The 26,089-nt window shown below is 34.7% G+C and overlaps 1 protein-coding gene and 2 long non-coding RNA genes across 14 annotated transcripts in view; 1 reads left to right on the top strand and 2 right to left on the bottom strand.

Annotated features, from left to right (window-relative positions):
• The window catches only part of heph (polypyrimidine tract-binding protein 1 heph), a 532,621-nt gene that overhangs the window by 493,953 nt on the left and 12,579 nt on the right, over positions 1-26,089 (bottom strand). The gene's annotated exons all lie outside the window — the stretch shown is intronic.
• On the bottom strand, positions 13-19,899 carry LOC105143852 (uncharacterized). Its single transcript, XR_845804.2, has 2 exons — positions 15,699-19,899; positions 13-162 (listed from the first exon to the last, which is right to left on the bottom strand). It is a non-coding gene; the product is annotated as an uncharacterized LOC105143852 (long non-coding RNA).
• LOC147910899 (uncharacterized) lies at positions 17,990-24,523 on the top strand. Its single transcript, XR_015546255.1, has 2 exons — positions 17,990-18,124; positions 19,863-24,523. It is a non-coding gene; the product is annotated as an uncharacterized LOC147910899 (long non-coding RNA).

Consider the following 26,089-nt stretch of genomic DNA (forward strand, 5'->3'; position numbering starts at 1 on the left):
AAACCACAATCATGCGTCCCAACATTATTTATTCAATTTTTATTTACAACTTAAAAACTAAAAATATCTGAAAACTAAATATATTGAGAGGTAGCTCCGTCTCCGTCTTCGAATATCAGTAGCTGCAACCATTGGTCTGAAAGAAAGCCCAGATTGAGGGAACTGAAAACAATGAAGAGATAAGCGTAACGTTTCATGTCGTCTAAAAATAAACTTGATTTAAAAAAAAAAAGTCGAGAGTACTTTTTCATAGCGCAATCAAACCGCGGTTTCGTCTATAAACATAATGAATAATTACACACATATACACATATATGTTATACACATAACAAATTCTCTGTATAATAATTTTACGAACAAAAATTAAACGAGACTCTCACTCCCTCCTTTAAATTAATTCCAATTGAAATTTATTTTTGCGAAAGCAGAAGAAAACTCTCGAGGTGAATTTAGTCCAGCACGTAAGGCAAAGTTTCTCCCCTTAGGTATACTATTTACGTAAGCAGCGGCTGAAGTTTGCATAAACTTTCGGCTCGCAATGGCCCAGGCGATTTTTCGAGGCGCCGCATAATGCCCCCGCGTGTTTAATTTACTCGCGTCTTGCTTGCGTACCGCCGGCGACGAATTCTAATTAGTCGGCACGCCGTCGGCGCATTATCAGCCCTTCGCGAATTGCTGCCTGTTGGTCCACGATAACACGCGGGGATTTCCCCTTAGCGTGCAGATCGCAACGGTACAAACTTAATGTAAGCAGAATTTCGACTTAGAACGCGAACAACGAGTAAACCGCAACTCTGGCCGCGGATGCGGCTTATTCTACTATTATGGTTAAAGAAACCCTCCCCCCCCCCCTCTTCCCACCTCCCCGTCAGTCAATGTTGCCATAATGCCTATTCTCTTTTTCATCGATGGTTTGCTCTTGAAAATTTAACTTAAATAGTCTTAAAATAATTAGAAAACAGTGTATTTAAGGCTCTTGGCTGTACAGTAATATTGCATTGTGATGTCAGAAACGAGAAAAATACACAAAATAAAAAAAATTCTTGCAAGCTACATTAAGATGTAAATATTTTTTAATTAAACAAAATTGCAATCGAGTAGAATAAATTTATAAGACAACTGAAAATTTCCCTTATATTAATTAATAAATAACAAAAAAAAAACACAAGCTATTGAAGTAAATATAATTCTATTTAATCCAAAGTAAAAAAAATTTTCGGTATATTTTGCTGATGTACTTAAGATTGTTTTAACATATTATATTTTGAAAGAATTTTTATTAATACATTATATATGCCTCCTCGCTAAATATCTGTAATGAGTGCCTTAACAATAATAATTGTTATGCTGAGAAGTCTCGCAAATTAATGTTATTGTTATGGAAATGATAATATGCTACAATTTTGTTAATAGAACAAATGCGGTGAGCCTTTCGTTATGGTGATAATATAATACAGATCCCGCATTTGTAAATAATATCGATGAAGTCCATTAATTTTAGATAATTACATTAATGGCACACGAGGTGGCGTGGATAGGCAGTGGACTATTTCGAGTCCGATTACGTGTATACTAGAGCTATAGGTAAGCAAACATCTCGGGTGAAGAGCCAAATCGCAATATACTGATTGCGCCAGTTCCCCTTATTGCACGATATATCATCGAAGTCCCCTAATCGGAATGGAATCGTATACTGACGTAACAACGCAATGTACGTTATTGCATTAGTTGTATTAATTATGCTAATTAATGATGTTAAACAATGTCAACAAACAGCGATACGGACTACGGTGACGCACAACATTGTCGATTATATAATGCGGATACTGCGCGGTACATAAATCGCGTATAATCTCGTTAGAATAAAATTCTTTTCTATATGTACTTATTATGTAGGGTGTTTAACATTACGTGTCGTCCCTCTATACCGTAGATCGTAAGTCAGATTAATCCTGCAGGAATAATTGATCCGCGCAGTCATTTAGGCTTAGCGAGCTCATAAACGCGAGCTCAATACATTGCGGACACTCACATACATTTATATCAAATGTGTAGCCTATTGGCAAAAGTCGTTATCTCCATTTGAAATTTCTTTTATCGAGAGCAAAAAACTTGTATAATTTTTCTCAAGTAATAACATTTTTTGTTAATTAAAAAAATTCATTATTTAGTTAACAAAACATGTATTTTATATATATATATATATATATATATATATATATATACACATATATAATATATGGAGTGTGAAACACAATTTCTAATACAATTTTTATTAAAATAGAACATAATTGACAGATTTTGCAGCTAGAAAAAGAATTTTAACTTGAAACTAAATTGAAAAGCTAGAAAAAGAATTTTAATTGGAAACTAAAGTGTTTTTATTAGTTATGATAGATGTAACTGCATTTGCAATAATAGGGATTTGAGAATTTAACGTTCATTGCATTTTTCTTCCTATAACAGTAGGGATATAATTTCCTTTGTAATTAGATCCCACTTTTCTCACTTGATTTTATAAGATTTGTATCTATTTCATTACATTTTTAAAACATTCAATTTCAAGAAACTAAGAAATCCAGAAGAGGCCGTTCATATATTACGTAAGCAAATTTTTGGCCATTTTTGGCCATTTTTAACCTCTTTCTTCCTCCATGTAAGCAAACGTAAGGATTTCTAAGATTCCCTCTGTCCCCTGTAATTACTAGATTTTTCCATGCCACGCAAAAAAAAAAAGATTAATTTCCTGATATCATTGACAGCAATTAGTTTCGACATGACATTTTTTATCATGTCAAAACTAATTGCAACGCAATAATATGAATTTTTTACATTATTAAAAGAATCATACAATAACATTGCAAGAATTGTGCCAAAACGAACTGTTATTAATAATATCAGCAAATTAAATATATTTTCAATCTAAAATATATTGTGAGAAAATAAATATATAAATACCATATGTTGTTGGCAAAATTAATATATTTTATTTTATGTTATTGTATTAGGTGTTGGAATTAATTCGTAGCGTTTTACAAGTGATGGGAAGTACTTTCATTAATGTATTTTTTAATGCTCATGTGAAATAAATAACATTCTTTCATTAAAAACGCTACGAATTAATTCCAACACCTAATATAATTTTTTTTCTTAATACTGAATTGCACTGTTTGCACGTTAAATTGGTTTATTAGATTAAAATACAACATACGTTTTATATTACAATTATATTGTTGAATGGGAAATTACAACTAACATGTACTTTACACTTGATGTTTGCTAGGTTCTTTGGCATAATGGTCGTGTTCAAGTCGATAAAGCAATTTGCTTATTTGTCGAGTAATTGCACATGAATGGTTCTAATACTTATAGATCCAACCAATCACGTTCAATAGCTCGGTGAATAGGCTAGCAACTTCGGTCAACTTAAATGCGGTCATTAGTCCGTGAAGTTTTGTCAACTCCAGCTCATTATATTTAAATTATACTTTATAATATACACTGTTAAAAATGTAAACACGAGCTTCCTTTACATGTAAATAAAACTCGTGATTATGGACAAAATTAAAAGTAATGAATAATTTAACTGAAAATTAAGTTACAGTAGTTACTTAAATGAAATGAATGTGTAGATTAAATTTATGAAATTTAATGTACTTTTAATAAAATTTTATGAAAAGTACATTAAATTTCATAAATTTTCATGAAAAATACATTAAATTTTATATATACGTACTCAAATATACTTTTTAGTTATAAATACATTAAATTTAATGTAATGTCATGAAATTAAATTTAAATTGTGTAACTTAAAAATTAATAAAATTTAAGAACATTTCTAACAGTGTATCTGTCACTGCAGATTTGGAAAGCTTTTTGCAAATAATGCTCGTCATTTTTCATCAATAGCAGACAAAATCTTACGTAAGGATATGTACGATCCCCCATCATGTAAGCATTCGTAAGAATTTGTTTGACCTTCCCCCCCCCCCCAATTATACTTACATAATATATAAACGGCTCCATATCAATTTTTTTACAGTTTAACTGCTTTTGCGTATCAGTTATTTCATATATTTCTATATATTTTTATTAAACGATAATATAATAAACATTTGAAAAACAACAATAGCAATTACAGCCTAATTTATAATAAGAAGCCTAAAGACAGATGGATGCGGAAGATAAAGCTCATTATTTTTATCTACAATTTATCTATAATTAATCTTGCTGGTCTGTTCGGATCTATTTGATTCGTAATGTGTAATTTATATTCTTACTAATATTTTATTAAAAATTTTTACTTTTTTTATTTATTTTCTTAGAGTCTTTTAATCATATTGACTCAAACGATATGACATATAGAAAATTTGAACAGACTAGCAAAATTAATTGAAAAAAAAAAAAATCAAACAAAATGAAACGGGCTGTCGCGAATATTTCACGACATAAAACGCGATCGACGTAAAATTATCACGTTAAAATATCCTGATATCATCCACAGCGTGATCCTTTACCGTTCCTTCAGCTCACGTTGTACACTCGTATGGACTCGTCGTATTGACATGTAGGACGTGTTTTGCCTAGGCCCTCACAGACACTCGGGAGCACATGCACGCGCATCAACGGATACCACATCGCGATTGGTACTCGTGAATACCGTACATACGGCATCCTCATCGAGCAAATGCGTGCATGTGTGCTCGGTCAAAGGTAGCTGTGTGCGCGCGTGCTAGAGAGATGGCGGATAAGCGAGGGTAGGATGATGCAGCAGCTACAGGTAAATGTAATTAGGGATTGATCGAATGGTAAGCGCACGGAGCCGTCTAATTGCCCGAGCCGATAGCTATCTTCCGGCGAAAGCTCGACCGATGAGAAAGCTCGAAGCTCCTAGGACTACGGTTGGCGGAACAGCGAATGAAGAGAGTCGGCGGCAGCCGGGAAGAACCTGGTAAAGCGAGATTACGATCCCTTAAATTTCAAGATTAATGTAGTACCTATTGAAAAAGAGTTTGGTTGGATCAATTGAAATTCTGGTTTAAAAAAAATGAACGAATCATAATTTTCTGACTGAATCTGACCGATTTGATCGGAATCTTCTGGTTCATTCATTTTCAACCAGAAATTTTTCTCAGTACCAGCCAAAGTGAAAAGCGGATGTTCCGCCGCCTCCAGTTATTATTAGCAAAGTAGTTAACAAAGAATGAACGTGAATGAAACTTTCGCGTCTCCATTTCCGGCATATGTAACCGAAGCTGTGGTGCAACAAAGTCGACAAAGTCAAAGGCGATTTCAACAAGCAACGTATTAGCAAAGAGACACCGCCAAAGCGTGACGCACGAAATTTCCACTTAAGCTGCGAACGTCGAAGTTACGAGATGGACGGACCATCTCGTGGGTGATTGTGTCGATAGACAGATAGGGACGGGGACAGAGACAAAACGAAGTGGGGGAGGGGAACGAGGGACGGGCCTGTACGAAGGGAGACCTGGGCACCAAATTATTGTTGCCAATATCTCGGACAGTTCAATTACTTGGTTATTACGCGCCTCCAAACTGACAGGGTTGCTTACATGCTTCGTCAAGCGGCTAATGCATACATGCATGTACACAAACTGCACTTATGATGACATTTCGCGTGATCCTGTCGCAAAGTGAACTCTCCACCATCTGCATCATCGAGCATTAATCATTTACCGTAATCAGTGGTGCGTTTATGGTACGAGTCTGTTTGAGAACCTATCGTTTAATTTTACAAAGATTTTTTAGCTAATTAAATTGCAAATTAATTATGCCATTTTTTTACCGCATTCTAACACTGACTGCTAAAATTTATTTTCTTGTCTTATTAATTCTATAATATAATACTTTTCAAATTGGTAGTGAAAACTCATTCTGATTTTCCTGATTTTTAAAAACGTGAAATACAGCTTAATGTATAATAATTCTACGCTAAAGATGACTTAAAGCATAGTCGAAATGTTCGTTTTGCAACATATCTATTTATTGTTATAAATTTTAATGAAAGACATTTTTATTTAAAAAATTTGCGTACCATTAGGATAAAGCATGATAATTTGGATAAGTGGATATTTTACAAATGTGTTAATATTTATATTTTATACAAACTGTACACATATAAAAGTTGTGTCATATAACATTATATTTTTATTAAACAACACATTTTTATAGTTTCTTTACTTTATTTTATTTACTATTATTTTTAATGTTATAAATTAAAATTTTAAAAATGATAACATAAACTTATTTGTTTGTAAATACTTTAATAAGTATTCAAAATAACTTATGCAAAGTTTCATTGCAATTTACAAAGATTTAGAGAACAAATAAATATATATTTTGTTTATTTACTGGACAACTAGTCCATAAATCGCAATGTAACTTTACATAAATAATCTTGAATACATAAAGTACTTACATTAAAAAATTGAGATTTTTGCAATACATATTTTATAATACATTTTTCACATATTTCTATTACAGTACAAATTAAAAAAATACTACTACCTAATAAAATAACTTATATCCAGATAATAAATGAAATTCGTTATGAAATTTGTTGTACTTTTAAATATGATTTAAAATAATTATTTTTTTCATAATTTTATTATCATTTTAAAATATCTATGAAACATCCTTAACAGAAACTTTCAATATAAAATGTCTTGACTTTCAAATTGTACAAAAGATTAAGGTCACATAATGTATTGATTCAATCAAACATGCAAAATATTTATTATTGCATCAGTAATATATATTTCATATGTTTGATTGAATACACTACGCGACCTTTAATCTATTGTATAATTTGAATTATACAATAAATCTATTAACCTGTCCAAATTACCTAATTTTACCTTAACTGCGTTAAATTAATTCGAATAGTCTGTTTATTAATATTTAAATAATATGTTTACTAATATTTAAATAATATACAGAACTTTATTAAAGCGATCAACCACTGATGTTCGACTCAAAATTCCTTTTGTAAAAATCATACAAATAATTAATACAACGGAAAACATTTTATAGCGCGAATTTATATCTGTTTGAAAACCTTGAATCATTTAATCTCACAAAGATTCTTAGCAAGCCAATTAAATTGACAAATTAACAATATGCGACTTTAATCAAAGCGATCAACCGCCGATTTCAATGGTTTCGCTCAAAGTTCCTTTTGTAAAATCCATACCAAGTAATTAATACAATGGAAAACATATTCCCTAAAGAGAATAAAAATCTCTCCCATCCCTTTTATTAATCTCAATTCCCAGCCGCTATGCGAGTTGAACGAGAATTTAATTTTGTGCGGATTCAAATACGTTCTATGAACGCATTTTATTTTCAGTCCGTCTATGCTAAATTCATAATGGAAGAAAATCATTATCTTGAAAACTGACAAATCGTTCCATTAAAAACTAAAGTCTGTCCTTGTAAAATATTCGTCATCACAGTACGAAAGATCGGTGCCAGGAAGTCTCACATATTCCGATATTTTACTTTTTAGGGTCGGCATAATTCAAGCCAAGAACGAAACCACGTTTTGCACTTCGTTTTCATTTAATGGAACCAACGCATCGGCCGCGACGTATAACGATTGATATTTCGGTTAACTGTATAGCCGATGCACGTTGATTGGAACGAACGCTTTTTTCTCCTCCCCCGACATTCGGCAATAAGCGTACTGGTAAAATGATTTCCATTTCACGCGGCCAAAACGAGCAACACGCAAGAGAAAGAAAAAGGGAAAGAGAAAAATAGAAATCCATCCCATACACAGTAGAAATAAAATTCAGGATTATTAATGCCGCGGCATATCATATATCACGCGCGTATTTCGCTTTTGTTCTTATAATTCTTATAATATAAAAAACTACACTGTTGTAACGCATAATAATGTAATATCGAGAATTCGTAAACAATTTTAACAATAAATCAGAAATAATCAGATAATATCTCTTTTTTTCGAAACGTGTTTAAACAAAATACGATGTATCGAGATATTAAAATAATAATAAAGTACAATTTCGTTCGTCTGTCGACTTCAAATTTCATAAAAATTAATAATTATTATATCGTTCTTTAAAAATGCAATCGCTTAAAATAATCTTCCTCTGCAGCTCGATATTTAATATTCAACGAAACTATGATTTTAATCTCAAATCATGAATTTTCAGTGTGATTATTCCTGCAATATATCCACACGCACAAGTGTAAGAAAATCTTTTTTAGGACGCGATTTTATAACATATTTATAAAAGTAAAGTCGTCAGAATAACAAAACGGAAGATGTCCACGAAACGAATAATTCTGATCGAAAGCGTGAAATTCGATTTGTCAACTTCGAGTTGCGAAGTAGATTGCCCGGCCATCCTCATTTGGTTCACGGGGCCGGCTCCGACATGCATTTACGACGCTAATGAGTCGAACGAGAAACTTTTCCGTCGGTGATGCAAATGAGGCGTGCACAGCTACAACGCGGCCGATGTATTCGCACTTGTCGGAGCCGCGAGGATTAATGGAAAAACGTTTTCGGTAGCTCCGCAGCTCGCGATAATTGATCCCAATTTCTCGGCTTAATTGACATAGTTTTAGATAAGTGCCTAGAAGGGGTTTCCTTAAAATGGTAAGTGGCCCACAAGAAGCAGTTTGACTGATAGCCAAAGTATGACGAGAATGTTGAAATGTCATAATGAGATGAGGAAGTGAAAGGTAAAATTAGAGCGAGGAAAACGTGAGATAAATGAGAATTTTCAGCTGTAATGCTGTTATTCTCGTTATACGCGTTTATACGCTCGTATAAACAATTTTATAATTTCTATAAAAAAAAAAATTTAATACTCAATGTGCTCGTAATAATGTGTATTAATGTATAAAATATCTTGTACTTTATAAGCAACTTAATATAATTTATTATATATATAAGCTGTTATATTTGCAGTTGTTATTGTCTTTTTCAATATTAATTACAGGCATTGCGTTCGTACTTTGATTAATCGACACGCGACAATAATGTAGAATAAAATAAAAGTTTTCGTAATAATTAACGGAATTTAATTGCACAGAGGGAGCACAGAGAATGGATGAAACGTAATATCTCGCTCATCTTCCTATATTTAATTTAATATCGCCGCACAAAAAAAGTCCCGCGTTTGTTCATTTTATTAAATGGACTTGTAGTTCCATGTTAATATAATTACGCGCTGCTATGCAAATGCAACGAGTAAAAATATGAATCACGCAACACACATCACGTTTCGCTTAACAAACTTTACATTACATTACCAAACATAATCTTCGCGTATTCATTTTACACGTTCTTCGCCAGTAAACGCCATTCCCAAATGTACAATCACAAATGGAAAGCTTAGCGATTTTTTGCGCCGATTTTATCTGCGAGAATGGATTTCAATTATGACTCTCTTGAGTTCTATAAGTATGTCAGATTAAGTTATACAATAATAACTTCGAAGACACGTTTCAATCCGCTCTAATGGTCCCAAATGAATATCTTTCTAAATAACTAAAATTATTATAGGATATTTATTACTTGATTTATTTAAAAAGAAAATATAAATTTATGTGCCATTTGCTATTTTAGCAGAAAATTTTGCAGAAAACATGCAAAACATACAAAAAAATAAAGAAAGAAAAAATATAGAAATATTTAAAAATTATATGCAAAAATGGCATCTTGTGAAAAAAGCATTTAGTGCTATCATGAATTTGCATAAATCTCAAAACGTATCAAACATTTGTCACACAAATAATATTAATCAAATGCACGTGTACACTATGTTATTATTGACAAATATTAATTATATTTAAGCAGCAAACTCCGCCTTAGTCAATCTCTAGTATATTTGAGCAAATTGATTATTAAATGACATCAAACAGCGTGCGTTGCGGCTTCCTCTTTTGCCTTCTGTTTCGCAGTTCGCAATTTTGGGATCGAATGGCGATTCGTCGAAAACACGCGACATAACAAAATGATTATTATTTCGTTTCAATTATTTCATAAAATTATAAACGACGATAGTCGCCGCTCTAAATTTTGAGGCCCTGCTGTAAACCACGGTACAATTTATTACACACATAAATATATTATATATAATCTATATTATATATGCCTGTAAATGTACACACAAATATATATATATATATATATATATATATATATATATATATATATTCCATTTCTATCAATAACTTCGGTTTAACTTATTCTTTATCTTTTCTAATTCTTACACAGAATTAAGAACAATTTTGCTGAAATATTTAAAAATTTAGCTTTAAATACAAATTTAAAAACAATTTTCTTAGATCATCAAAATAATTACATGGGAAATTCAAGCATGATGATGAAGGATGCTGCAAAAAGTTTTAACATTCTAACAATCAGTGTTTGAGCGTACTATTTTGAGGGTCCAACAAAATTATATTTAGATCTGTATCTAACTAAATTTTTATGTACTTCGGCAAAACCATTCTTTCTGTGTAAAATTAGAAAAAAATTCGTGTACAAAAAAAAAGAAACGAGTGAATAGAAATGAACATTAACCGTCTCAAAAATCAATCAAAAAAAGAATCTAAATTAATTACCGCAAATGTAGACGATAAATCATACTAAGGCGACGACTCGTCGCGACGCTCTTACGTAGGCACGGAAGGTGCTTACAAGCGAAAATCTTGCAATTTTACGTCCTACAGTGATACCGCGGAGTAATCGTAAAAAAAAAAAAAAAAACAGGCGCAGAAAGGTGCTCGCGGGGGGCGCGAAAGCGTGGACTTTATTTACCGGATGAGAACTGATAAAAATCGGCAAAACCACCGCCGCGGCCGGCGCGCGCGCGTGCATCCATCGGGGGTTAAAAGTTTAATACCACCGCTAGAATTTCACCTCTCTCAGAGAGAGCGATAGACCGAAGTTCAATATTAACTTTTCCCTCCTCCCTCCCTCCTCTTTCTCTCTTTCCCCAGTCCCTCTCCCCCTTTTTTTCGGGCGGGAGTAGGAGAGAACCCGATGGTGTTTTTTACGAGCTGTTCATCCCATTTCCCGAGAGCCGTTGGCCGTATATCGGCTACATTTTCGCTCATTAAAAAGTTCCCGAGCTCGTGCCCAAGCGGGGTGTGCCTCTCTCGTTCACCTCCTTCTAGTCTTTACAGGGCACGGCGGCGGTGGCGTTCAGACTGGATTTTCATTATTAAAAAGTATTACAGCTGGCCAAAGGGATGCAAGAGCGAAGCGTAGGGGAAAAGAGCGAGAGAGGGAGGCAGATGGTGGACGAGGGTGGAAAGAAGGTGGACCGAACCGAGGGAATAAATGGGGATTACTTCGGGCACCGAGGTGGCGGAGCTAATTTCAAAAACCCGGTCGGAGTAATCGCCAGGATCTTGAAGGCTTCATGGATGAACTCGGCGACGACGGGGCGAACATCCTACCGTTTTCATTCTGTATCTACGCGCGATTAGCGTATGTCCGTCCTGTAAATGCGCGGGGGCGAGTCTTAAATAAATTATCTCGACCTGCTACGATCGGCGTACGTACCCAGGACGCTACTTATTTGAGCGTGGTGTTAAATGTTCCCAGTTGGTTTAGAAAAATGAAGCAGTATTAAATGCATGGAAAACTTGTACCAAGTAGCGTGGCTAATTCGAGGTTCAGCAAACGCAATCAGTGACGCAAGTCTATGACGTATGATGGTACGATGACACCGACGAGATATTCTATTTGATCTTCATACGCAAATGTTTACAATCCCATTAAGTTCTGATTGGTTGAGAACGAGAACGCATGGACGCGTGCGATGACAGTAAATACTGACCAGTATTGCGCCAACTGGGATTACATCAAGTAAATTATATTAAGTAAATACAATTATTATTACAGCTAGCAAAATCGTGGCGCTTACATTAAGGATTTGTTGAAAACATCATTAACGTTCTAATTAACTCACTGACGTTATATTAAATCAGAATTTATCCTTGTCATAATTTTGAGAAGAATACCAAGAAAGTATCGTATTTGTTGCTTAGAAAAATAAAGAAAAAAGATAAGATAAAAAGCAGAATAATATTTAAAATTATTTAATAAAATAATTTCTAAATCTTGAAACTCCATTTTCCTTAAAAAATGAGTAGACTATGCTTATCTGTATTATCAGTTGTTTTAAAAAATATTAAAAATATTCATTCTCTCTCTCTTTCTCATTTTCGTGAGATATACATGGGATAATGCAACACTCTTGCGGATAGTAACAAGAAATTTGTTTACGGAGAGGTTGATAGTTATGGCAGTTCATAGAAGATGAAGAAAAATATACGCAGCACCAATATTTCATAACTTGTAGACACACACGTAGTGTCTAGAGTCATATTATGCACAGAATACATTTAATTTTTTCACCGAACTAGATTACTCAGTTACCGTGGGAAAACACGTGAAATTTAGTTAATTTCGACGCGTACATACGCGACCGGTGTGCCTTTTAAACCGCGCTTAATTAAAACTTTAGATTGCCTACTGAATACATTAATGCTATCCTTTCTATAGAAAAGTACAAAATAGAATGAAATATATCGCGGAATAATACTGGTAACAATTTTGTTCATCTTGAATTAAACTGGAAAATAGAAATAGAAGTTTAACTTAAATCTCGGCCAATTAAGCCTGGAAGGTACAAATAAATGAAAACATCTTGTTTTCTCGTTGATTTCAATCAACTAGATTTTTTCAACTTTTCAAATTTAACAGATTCTAGAGAAGAGGGAATAATTTCGATCGGAATAATTCCGAATAATTCTATAATAGATGCCCAGGAGCAAATGTGTGTTTGATACTTCAAGCCTAGGTAGGTATAAACAAAAACGGAGCAAAATGTCAAATGTATAATAACAGAGATAAGGCTTACCAAGAATCAGAAGATCAGACAAAGGAACGGTAGAGAGAGATTAACAAGATAGATCCGTTAGCAATACTGTAATCCCATGATCCTTTTGCAGGATCCCTGTGGGCGAACCGTCCGGGAAATTCACCTTTCCGCCGCGAAACAAACAGAATTAAAAGCGATCCGGTATGCTTGTGTTAAACGTGATTAAATATCAAAAGCCGACCGTTTTCCGTGACACGCCCATCCTCTAATACTTTCCACACGTACAGTCTTATTATACGACGGCTAATTAGAACGATGAGAGAGGTCAAGAGCGGATAATATATTGTTCTTGCAAAAGAACGGGAGTCACACACAGAGTTGAAATTAACTAAAGAAACGGAATAACCAACGTGGCTACAAGCGAATTAACCGGACTGAAGTCTCCCTTTTCGGTAAATTTCGTATGAAAATATGCATGGCTGCGCATGAAGCAGAATTTAGTGGTGCAAAAGAATACGGACTTCGTACCAAACTATTAATTTATACAAAAATGTCTCTTAAGGCATTCTTCAAACTGAACTTTTATACGATTGATGTATCAGATCAGAACTAAACACATACATAGCTACTAAAGGGTGTTTTTTTAAGTCCGATAGATTTTTTTAAGCCCGATAGAATTTAAAATTGTAAAAACTAACACAAAAATTAAATTATAATAAAAAAATTTTTTTTAGTCGAAAGATCAATGCATGGCATTAACATTTGAAAATGATTTCGGGCATATGGCCACCGCGGCTGTTTAATTTAATTTTTTGTTTTATTTTTTACAATTTCAAGTTCTATCAGGCTTAAAAAAACACCCTTTAATATCGAGTAATCGCGATGTCACAAAGAATGGAAAACTACAAGAAAATCGAAAGAGAGAGAGAGAGAGAGAGCTGAATACTTCATTTCCTTGACTGTTACATTTGACAGAGAAGTTTGAGTAATGAGAAACGCGACTGATTCTTTATTTGCTATTTAATTTTGCTGCTTGATTTATGCTTTTGAACTTACATAATAAATGCCGAACAGAAAATGATTTATTAATATTAAATTCTCTTATAAATAACTCAATTCTGAACGATATCTATGTGCATAAGTTAGAGATTCTCAAATAAGAGATTTGTAAATCATTTCAGAGACAACTTTTGATTGGTCCGGTATATTTAAGACAGTGCTTAAGATAGAATAAAACAGATGCATAAGGCAGAATGAGATACACATGGAGATTTATCTCATTCTATCTTAAGCGTTTGGTCTGCTATTTAGGACGATGTCCAATCTTTAAGTCTTTGGAAAGATTTGCATTTCCTCGCGTTCATCATTTTTCAATTTATGAACAACAAGAATCGTAATGCTTGTTTTTCAATTTCGTCAAAGTTCGCTTATTTACATAATATCATCTTATTCTTTATCCGCAAAAAATGTCGGGAAGAAAAAAGAAATATAAAAATAGAGAAAAGAAAGGTCTTCTCTTTAATAATTTCATTTATTATCGTCGTCGCATTGCGATGCCTGCGGCTGCTGTTCCCTTTCTCTATTACGTTACTCTTAATTCCGACAAATTATTATAAAACAATGTTATCGTTTCATTTGACGTTGAAATTCCAGAGATGTGCCCACAAGAATGTGCCAGAGATGGGCCTTAAATACCTCGGGCAGAAAAATTTCAAAGTGCGTTCAACGATAATTACATTCGAAATAATTTCATTCTTTCTGGCTCTCTTTCTGCACAAAAAGCAAAAGCCAATTCAAAATTGCACCGATCAACAAAGAATAATGGATTCAGAAATGTATACATTCAAAAGTCTAATCAATTATTATTTATCTTATTTATCTTTTTTAATTCAACTCATTGTGTACAATAAAATAATATTCACATGTTGGCAGAAAACTTTTTTTTTAACTTTATCGAAAAATCCCGGAAAAAACCTACGTCGGTGAATGCTTTTGAGTCAAATATTTGATGGTATATTTTCCCAATTTAAAACGTTATTAATTGAAGCTTAGGCTTCAATTTTCAACGAATGGTGCAACAACTTTCAATACCGTGAGGACGATTATTATTCGTTATCCTGTCGTTAGTTCCGCCGAGCTGGCTCGAATTTATGGTCGCGATCGAACGGCGAGTATTTGCGCGAATACCTCGAAGCGGCTTAAGCGGCTTTTAAAACGCACAGTAACGTGTTTTACGTGTTTTTAAAATTCTTGTTTATATCCACGACTATTTCTAGGGGTTAAAAGAAAAATCCTTTCTGGCGTCTAACACGAAACGACGCGGTACATGTTACAAAACAATTCTCTTTTGAGAAATTTGATACGTCTACATTTAATATACATTACGAAGCTCGTGTACAATAACATTCAAAAGTTTCTTAAACTGTAACTCTGTCTTATATACTCTGTATATAGAATACAACAAGTGAGAGACTTTCTTGTTACAGCTCCTTTAGTTTATTAAAGACAATATGCACGCTGCGACATCACGCGCCATCTCGAATAGAAATGTATCTTTAGAATCTTCATCGTGTTTGGCAAACTTATAGCATTTCGCGCCGCGACGAGACAAGGCATTTTGATGATAAAAGTTAGTAATTACGAATCGACGCCGTGTATAAACAAGAAAGAGAAAAAGACGTACGTCGGATATACAATAATCCAAGGGTGCAATTATCGAAGTTTACCAGGTCGCTGCAGTGATTTTCCGTATAAGCTCGAGAGAGAAAGAGAGAGAGAGAGAGAGAGAGAGATTTCAAAACTCACGAAGATAGAGATGATTAATTCTGACGATGCGGGGCGAATACGAGGAAGAAACCGCGAAACGAACCACTTGGCAGTCATAGAAACTTTTAATGGCACGACGCGGGGAAAAGCGGAGAGCTCGACATGAAATATGTAAGAGCGTAAGAATCTATCGGACACAAAGCGGCATATAATCGCCGGAGCCGTGCATTGTTCCGCACACAATGCTGCACGCGAAACGAGGCGACGCACTGACGAGAGTCGGGCGACAACACTCGGCGCGGTCGATCGGGTCTTATGAATTTTTCAACCCGACCGTCGGCGACGAAGTCGGCAGGAATATATTGGATTTGCCATAAAAATAGCAAATGTCATCAAGATAAGTTGTTTTTAGATGTCCGGTTATTTTCCGATGACGTTATGCGAGAATCAAATCACAAAGAGAGAGAATCACAAAGACGATATCTTGAAGTGATGGCTCTTAAATATTACGAGTATCTTTTGCAGCTTTATATCATTATATCTGAAAATTATGGACTTGCTTTCTGCAAAATTAAATTTACCAATGAACTACGTGCGCGAAGTCTTGAAAGAGAGGTATTGTATGTAGAATAATATGTGAATGAACCAATTAAATAAGAAACGCCAACTATGATCAAAAGTTAAATGTTGGAATAGTGATTTTATATGTAATTTATTTTAAATATATTTACTTTAGATGTGACTGCGTGCCGATTACTTTTGAACTTGCAACACAACCAAACTGAAATAATATTAATCTTACGTTAATTAATAATATTAAATTTGGTCATCGATTTAAAAAATTATTATTGCAAAAAATATTACCTAATTCGGGATTTTTACATATAATATGTGTGTTACATCTCTAACATATTCATCTTGTGTTGATTAACAGAAAAATTTAGGCGAAAGGTTTGAAATGTGAAATATATTAAAGAACTCCGCACTAATCTTATGAAAAAGTGATCTCAGTCAAATTGATTGAAATTGTTGTAGTGTGTTGCTTATAACATGTTAATAAAAAAAAAATCTTCATAGACATAACCATTAAAAAATGGATAGATTTGACTGTAGCAATTTTTTTTTTATTTAAGGTCTAATCGGATTAAAAGAAACTACCCCTACAGTATAATTTTTTTTAACTAATTTTTTTCTAGGCGTATATCCATTACACGGAGAGAATTTTGTTTTAAAATTTACTCCGAAAATACAGTAATTGCAATACAATACAATATTTTTAAGATTTTTACCATGCACTTCAGTAAAATTAACAAACTTATTTTATACTTTATTGTACTTTTATTAATGAATGAAGGAGATTTACAGAAATCAAATAAGATCGTGGTCGGCCTTACTCAAAGCTAATAAAAGATATCGCCCTAAATCTATCATGAATCCATAGAGGGCACCTTTGTCCTTGATGCACTATCAAGAAAGATTCAGTTGTTATTGAACTTTCTTAAGAGAATCACATTAAACGCCATGAGTACCAAATACGCATCACGCTGTGTTCCTCTGCACTCACGAAAGGTCCAAAAATGTCACAATTAGCGGCTGCTAAATATATGAAAAAGTCGAAATCATTCATACAGAAATGGGTGCAGCGATATAATGTGGCAAAAAATGTCGATGATTTACCGGAACGTGGCTCGATATGCAAAGTGGACAAAAAAGATGATAAAAAAATAGTGAATCTGTTTTAACACGAAATCCTGGCTTAACACTGGCGTCAAGGATAAGCAAAATTGAAGCAGAAAGGTTTAGATATATCGTACGAAACTATTCGAACCTATCTCAAGGCTAATAACATGAAATGGTGCAACACCACGCTGGTCGACCACGCTCTTACTTGACATATTATTGTACATTAAAATTCTTGGAAACACAATGTTGTCCCTACCATATTTTCCGGATAAACTCTAAGAAAAAATTCTCTCCGTGTAATGACTAGGTTCATGCCTTAGTGCCCTGAATGTATGGAGATAGGGTAGCAATTTGTTGGTACAAATTTTCTCACTGTATCTCCGTGTGGCGATCTTCTGTACTGCAGAACGTAACGTCTGCAACGTACATTATAACGTAATGTAATTTCGATTGGAATATAAGCGGAATTTCTTTGCGAGAATGTGCTCGCGCGCAGAAGAATTAGCATTTTAATCGTTTATCCCGTCCCGGCGCGGTCCAGTGGCTGCGTTTCCCGCGTCGTCGGCTTATATCACGCGTGCACGCAGCGAGTCAGCCGAGTGTCTCTCCTACGTCGACGTTGGGTCGACGGAGTCGATGCTGCACAGTTTTCCCTCGGTACGTAACGAGGCTGCCTCTCTCGTTTGCATACTGATCGCTCCTTGTTTTTAATACGGCCGTAGACGGACGGCGCGGCACGACGTATAATTAGGTTGCCGCACTTCGCGTCACGCTCGACCAGGGTGAGTTAACTGCTCGTCGCCGACGCTTTCAGTCAACCTTTTTCTTTTTTCTTTTTTTCCTTTTTTTATTATAATCCGTCGGAACGGCGCGCGGCGCTTCGTTTCACTCGCTATATTTCTAACGAGATGACTGTTCCTCGCGTTTATATTCGCGCAGATTCAAACGTAACTCTGGTAAACGCAACCATTAGGATTTATTCATCGAAAATTGCTTCGATTGGTCGTCGAAATGTACACAGTCAATAGCAGATCGTTATGATATTTAATACTCAATTTTTCGAACATACCATCACAGAGGAAAGAACTACTTTCCAACGAGAGAGGATTCAATTTACAAATGATGCAAGTACTTCAAAACGAATGCCCATACAGTTTTACAAAGCAAAGAACGGGCGGTATCGTGTGATTTACAGCCATCCTTTCATTCCCTTTTTACACGCAACATATCGAAATATACTCGATACCAGAGAGATTTAAATATTTCGCATTATCGTCGTGATGTCAACATTTATTAAACAATTTATCAATGGTTTAATAAATGATTTTTCATTTTTGTGTGATCAGAAAGTGTGATTTGTAACATAATCATTAATGTAAGTTATTTAATTAGCAAAAGGGCAACTAATCCCAAATTCAATCAATCGACTGCGAGGTTGCTACATCAATGGATTATCCAGAATAACTTGGACTTTCTCAAACTATTATTTTTTATGAGAAATTTAGCAATATCGATAAACTTTGAATGGACGCACGAAATCTAGAGCATAGTCATTAATTGAAATTTAGATTTATATTTATACAATATATATGTATATATTTGGTACGACAAAAAATAACTTCGACAGAGAATCCTTAATAATTCCTCAGGTAAAATTACATATATTTGAAAGATATCGAACACTGCGCAAATTTGATATTGAATAAAATAAATTGGAATAGAATAACCTACATACGTTATTATACTAATATTTTAGATAGCTACACAAATATTAAAATATTAAAATAGGTCACATTTCCTTTGAATTAAAATTAAACAGAAATATTAACTTTGTTTCATATTGGCTTTGTAACAGATAATCTGATACAGTCATTTAAATAATAAAAAAAAAAATTGTTAATTTCAAAAAGAGAACATTATTATTTCATTACATCGATAATGTTCAATTCGAAAAAACCATTGCGGATGACATTCTATTTTTAAAACTCTTTTTTTTATTCAGCACATATTCCTGTATCCCATACAGTAATATATCATAATTTTTTTTTACTTTGTTTCAATATTCTGTAATAAACACATTAATCGATGCGTGAGATCGGATGTCGCGAAATACATCGTTCATGTTATGTTCGAGATTCTTCTATTTTGAAAAAGGGGGGAAAAAAGGATTAAATGTCATTCATGTTAATCCGCATTTTTCACGGAAGTAGAAGCAACGCCAAAGCACGCGTCACACAATCACGATGCTGTTACCGGAAATGATATCGAATATCCAATTTACGGCCAATGTCCGTTTTACGGTCGTAGCGTTACGGTTCGGACCTCATATAATTTCCATTCGCAAAATAATGGCGTTTCGTTATTTCGCGAAAGGGAGGAGGTTGATCGATCGGACACGCAGAAAAGAACTGGTGTCACTCGTTACTACGTCCGACTAACTTCCCGACGCGACGAGAGCGGAGTTAATCTTGTGCGAACGAGAGCGTCTCTCTCTCTCTCTCTCTCTCTTGCTCTTTTCAGATCTAGCTTTCCTCTCCCTTCTACACGGACAATCGCGTGATCGAAATTGAAACGAACGAGCGGCGAGAGGTCGCGTGCTATCGAGAGGGTTCTCTGTACGGACCTTTCGCCATCCCCGCAGGCTTTTCGTTCGCGGCCCAACTGTCCATTCCCAGCCGTTAATCCCAACGGAGGGTTTCCGGTCGAAGGGTACGCGCCCAGGCAACGTACAATGGCGCGGTCCGCCTGACGGAAGGGAGTGAAGGGTGTACAGGATATGCCTCAGGAATCGCGCGCTATCTCTCCATTACGGACACTTGAGGCAAAATTCGATGGAATTTAGGTTGCCTCTACGTGCGGCATCAAATTCTCGAATTGCAGCAATTGAATTTTGGACTTGCGGATAGATGATAAGGACGTATCTTTTATTGAACCTTTAAATAGATTTCCGTATTGACGGAACTTTAATTTGAGATACAACAATGTAAATACTTGTAAAAACGTATATTGGGTATTGGTGTTTTGTATATTAAATATGCATTAAAATATAATAATCTAAACATTTCGACCTACAATTTTGATGAAATTCTGATACTAGTTACGGGAAATCTATTTATGACAACCGAATAATTCGATTTTATCACCGCATGATTATATGTTGTTAACATATTGTTATAATACGATAATATGCGACAATATAATTTTAGTTTAGGTAAATAGTTATAGATTTACTAAAGATAATCAAAATTGTGAGTGGAAGCATTTAGATTATTGTCTTTTAATGCACTTAACAATAATATTCTAATAATCTAATATTTGTAAAATACATAAATATTTAGAATAAGTTCTTACAAACATTTATATTGTTGTAATTTATTTTCTTTAGACCTATATATTATATATTTTTTAAATTGTGATTTTTTAATTTGTGATTCGTACACGAAGATAAACTGAGAAAGATTGAATTTTTAAAGTAGTAATTTATAGCAATTTTGCACAAAAACAAAATTCTATAATTGAAATAAAAAATCATTAAAGTAGAATTCGTATGATTCTTTACAAAGAATTTTTTTCTGAATTTGCTAAGATTATAACCAACTTTTTATATATAATTATTAATCTTTCAATGCCACACACTATACCGTTGTCATACAAAATAGAGTACAATAATCTGTGTATGGCATTTCCAATCCAACTTTAATTGCTTATTTAAAACTTTCATAAAAATAAACATATTGTTTCCCAATCAAAACGCCAGACATTGAGGAATACAACGATATCGAGCAAACGTGTATGTAATTTTATTACTAAAAAAAAAATTGTAAACAACAAAATAGAAATTTCGGAAAAAAAATTTTAAAAATTGGATATGCTATATCGACAGTGGCATTAAAAGATTAAATTGATGTAAAAAAGAAAAAGTAAACTCAATCAAGCATATATTGTTTTCAGATTATTTCCATTCACGGAAATGCCTACTTTCGTCTGCGCGAAGAAAAAAAAGAGCAAAAGGAAAAGAAGAGCAAGATGATACGAATCCACGCATCCGAGCTTCGGGAGTCATGTGACTAATGAAACGAACAATGACGGGTTCTCGTCGGCGCGCCTCTTCATGCGCCTCCTCGGCGTCACCTCCGATTTCACGTCCATCAGGGCCACGTAATATCGCACGTTAAATCCCGGTAAACCCGAGAAGCCGGCATTAACGGAGCACGCGCGAACGCGAGCGGGCGGCTGCGCAACCCCCGGACCCTTAGAATGAAATTAGAGAATCCTACACCGTGCCGAACGTGGTGCTCGCTCGCGCGATGCTCACCCCCGAAGCGAGCAAATCCGATTTCACCCCGTTGGACTATTCGATTCCAAATTAACATAATAACGACGAAAATTAGGAACCCACACCATTGCTTGCCTACGGCTAGACTGCAGGAATTGCGGAATAATTAGGAAACGCTCGGAACGAGCGAATCTGATACACGTGCCGAGAGAGAGAGAGAGAGAGAGAGAGAGAGAGAGAGAGAGAGAGAGAGAGAGAGAGAGAGCTCGCAAGTAAAACCGATATCTCTCGAATTTTGATGTTCTCCGAGAGTGACTACCGATAGAGTAGTTGAGATCGATAAGGGAAGTACTTCGTCCTTATATAAGTGCATCGCAATCAAGGATGTGCTCCTCGAATCAAATATAGGATCGCATAACATACTATCGATCATCGAGATATTAATTGGCTGTAGAGGAAAGATGTGAAGATTAAATTATCGTAGATAGTTTATACAACGCAGGTTGGAAAATAATATTTATTATTAGGTGTTGGAATTAATTCGTAGCGTTTTTAATGAAAGAATATTATTTATTTCACATGAGCATTAAAAAATACATTAATGAAAGTACTTCCCATCACTTGTAAAACGCTACGAATTAATTCCAACACCTAATATAATACAATTTGAAGTTAGCAACAATTTGGAAAACGGGTGTTTCTGCTTTTCTATTCGCTACTTTTCTAATCACAGTTGATTTATTACAACCACTAGTTTATTTATTTTGTTCAATGAAACTTCAGAATAACTTATGCAATAATTTATAGAAACGCAAACTGGAAAATAACATTTATTACAGACTAATTTTAGTTAACAACGTCTCTAATGCCGACAGTTAATTTATCGTAATTAATAAGTTCGTCTATTTTGTTCAATAAGAATTCGGAATAGCGCTTTTCTTCTTTCATTTTTCCGCTTACTGTGACTTCGCGATCTCGAAATAACGCCTTTGTATCGAAAGCTCTTCCAGAATCATCCAACGCGATATATTCCGATGGATCAGGCGAAAATCAAGATTCCGGACGAAATATTCCGTCCAGATCTTCCCGATTTAACTGGTTGACGAAAAATGCGGAGAGCGTGAGGAATATTCAATATTTCGCCGACCTGCGTTACGCGTGAACGCTGTGAACGCGACCCCTCAACCTCGGCTTCACCTTTCTGTTGTCGACCCCCCTGGATCCCCAAGCCGAATGCCGCCTCCGCGATTTATTATTTGCCGAACGATTTGTCATTTGCGCATCACCCTCGAGTGGAGCTTTGTGTGCCTTTAGGATCGAAATATCGGGACGGCTTGTCGAGTCGAGATATTCCCTCCGCTACGAACAGCGTTTCTCCCCAACGATGATGATTTTCGAGACGCCGAGCCCAGTCGAACGCGAAGCGGATATAAGGAGTTGTTCGGCGGATCAGATATTCGCCATAAATATTTTTACCTGCCACACAACGCGTCAAATCCGGTCATTCGAAAATCTTTCGGCTGATGTTTGAGATGCGGAAATTAGATTCTCATATTACCCTACCCTAGGTATAGCAGAGAGGGATTAAATTGCGACAAAGAAATAATAAACTCCACGGGGGAGAATATAAAAAAGACATAAATCTGAAAAATAATTCTGTTGAACTATCAAAATAATTATGTATAAAATGATTATGTGAAGAACGCAAGAATAATGAGCAATGTTGCCAAAAATATTTATTCTAAAAAATATTAGTGTTAAAAAAAAATTCACACTAATGATAATAAATATGAGCAAAACCATTCTTTCCGTTAAATTCCTTAATTTTTTTATAGGTCAAAGTTGGATGAATGAGATTAAAGTATAAGTGATCTCAGCATCTTAGATATTTTTGTAGATTTTATCAGAGGGAAGTTTAGTCGATTAAAGCACTATACCCTCTGATGACGGTCTCGGATGAAGCGAGGACGAAGTCAGTAAAAGGGAGACAATGCAAGATGAAGTCAACGCAAAATGCGGACCCGTGGCATCGTCACTTCTCAACACGGATATGCGTGTATGTCATGGGACATGGTGTGTCAGTTTTAATTAGCGCGCGCTCGACATCGATGCCGAGGTAACCATCAAATATCGGGCCGTCGGCACGTTACGGCCGTTAATAAAATTCCGCGGGCAATGGTCGTCCGTCGGCCATTTGCGGAGACGCGAAGTCGGCTCGCCGTTGAACGTTACTCTCACGTTACTCTCACGAGCGTCCATCTAGTGCGATTCACGTTCGATCACGGGATTCCACAAATCGTAGGGAAGCCGCGGTGCGTCTCGTCCATTGTACAGTCCATTTCAAAATGATCAACCTATTCCTGGCGTCAAATATTTCACCGAAATCCCGAGTATTTCACTAAAATATTAGAAGTCGATATTTCGGACTCGATAGGTCTTTAATAGGTCGCGATTTTCAGACTGTTAAATTTTTGATTTTATACCGAGTTAGACTCGCGTTACGATGGCACATAATTCTTTAAACATTTGAATTTGTAAATATGCTATTACAATCGAGCAGCAAATTATATTTTTGGAATCTCCATAAATTCCTCTGAGTAATAATTATTTGATTCCTATTTTTCATTTGATAAAACTAGCCAATTATACCGCAATTATAGGTAAGAATTATTGGGAACAAAATATCTGATCTTTGCTTATTTGCAATTTGGATCGCAATGAGTTAAATATCTTACAGTTGGAAAATTTCAAATTTAACATATTTCCCATTTGACCCCAACGAGCCACTCAAATTTTTGTGTTCAACACAAGACGAATATTAGAAAATAATGTAAATGTATTATGAAAAAATTAATAAAATATTATTAAGGTAAATTCTAAAATAAATGAACAAAATGTATAAGTATTAGGTGTTGGAATTAATTCGTAGCGTTTTACAAGTGATGGGAAGTACTTTCATTAATGTATTTTTTAATGCTCATGTGAAATAAATAACATTCTTTCATTAAAAAACGCTACGAATTAATTCCAACACCTAATAAAATATTAATAAAATATACATATATGATATTGACACAATTTCGAAATAAATTGTGTAATATTTCTTCAGTAAAATTAACATTAGATGTTAGATTAATATTTTACTTATACATTTCGTTCATTTATTTTAGAATTTACCTTTATTATTGATCTTAGAACGTTTTAAAATATATTATTTTTATGTTATTTTGTATTTATTCACTTATTACTTTTATGTTATCTATTACTTATAAATTGTATTATTTAAATACTGAATGTTGAATATCAATTTAACAAAAAATATTCAAATAACAATATCGCATTACGTTAAATTAAATACACGAATATGTTAAACATTTAACACCAAAATTTTCAAGAATAAATCTCAACACAAATACAAAATGTTTTTTCAATATGTAGAAATCGACGATGAATAAACGATATTATTCATAATCGATTAAAAAATACATTCGATCTCAGATAAAGTCCATTCAGTTTTTACTGCTTCAGAATCGACCTTTATTTATGTAAAATTCGATAAGATCTCGAGTTTTATCATAACTTCGATACCTTCGTTGAACTAACATTTTGCTTCGACTGGTCTCTAATAGAAATATAATGATAACTTTGTAATACTTCCATACTTTGTGTAAAATTCAAAGCCATTAGATATATCGCGTACAAATTACATTTATATTTTACGATGAAACAGAGTCGGAGATCAATGCCGACCAGAATACTCGGACATTCTCGGAAACGACATATTGTACTGTATTACACATATCGTATTCATTAAGGCGGAAAGTGAATGGCCGTATGTTAATCGGCCATTAACCCGCGTTAGAAATTAAATTCGCGGCGTTTCGAAACACCATGTAACATTCCGCATTATTATTGTCGAAGTTATTATTGCAAACAGGTGTTGCTCTCCAGCTGCTCTAAACTGTAGATAATGCATCTCCTAAATAAGCGTCGGATTTACTCGGTCGATTTTTAGCATCTTCTCCTCCAAAAGCTTATTTAAAAGCTCGGTGTATTATCTACACACACACACACATACACACTTCCTACTCAAATAATCAACGCTCCACTTCGGCGCAGGTGCACCGAGGCAAGGCGGAATGTTGCAATTTTCAAAAATTAAGCCGTAAGCCAGACGAGAGAGACTCGTTTTTATATCCTACGTCCCTACGGCAACGCTCGCTAGAAGCTCGTATATCTTACCCGAGAAAAATTGTACACCATGTTAAGTCGAAAGACAAGACAGATTTCGCACTCTCCGTTTATCAATTCTCGCACGTGTAATGATTGGCTGTTGCTTACGTCACCACGTAAGCAGCACTTCGGGGACACGACGAAGGACATAATGAATATTATTAAATACGGAATATATCGCATAGAGGATCACTACGGCGATGACGACGGCTGTTGATGGACGGCTGAGATATTTGCG

This window comes from Acromyrmex echinatior, chromosome 1 (genome assembly GCF_024713525.1).
Source record: "Acromyrmex echinatior isolate Ae372 chromosome 1, ASM2471352v2, whole genome shotgun sequence".
Classification (NCBI taxonomy): domain Eukaryota; kingdom Metazoa; phylum Arthropoda; class Insecta; order Hymenoptera; family Formicidae; genus Acromyrmex; species Acromyrmex echinatior.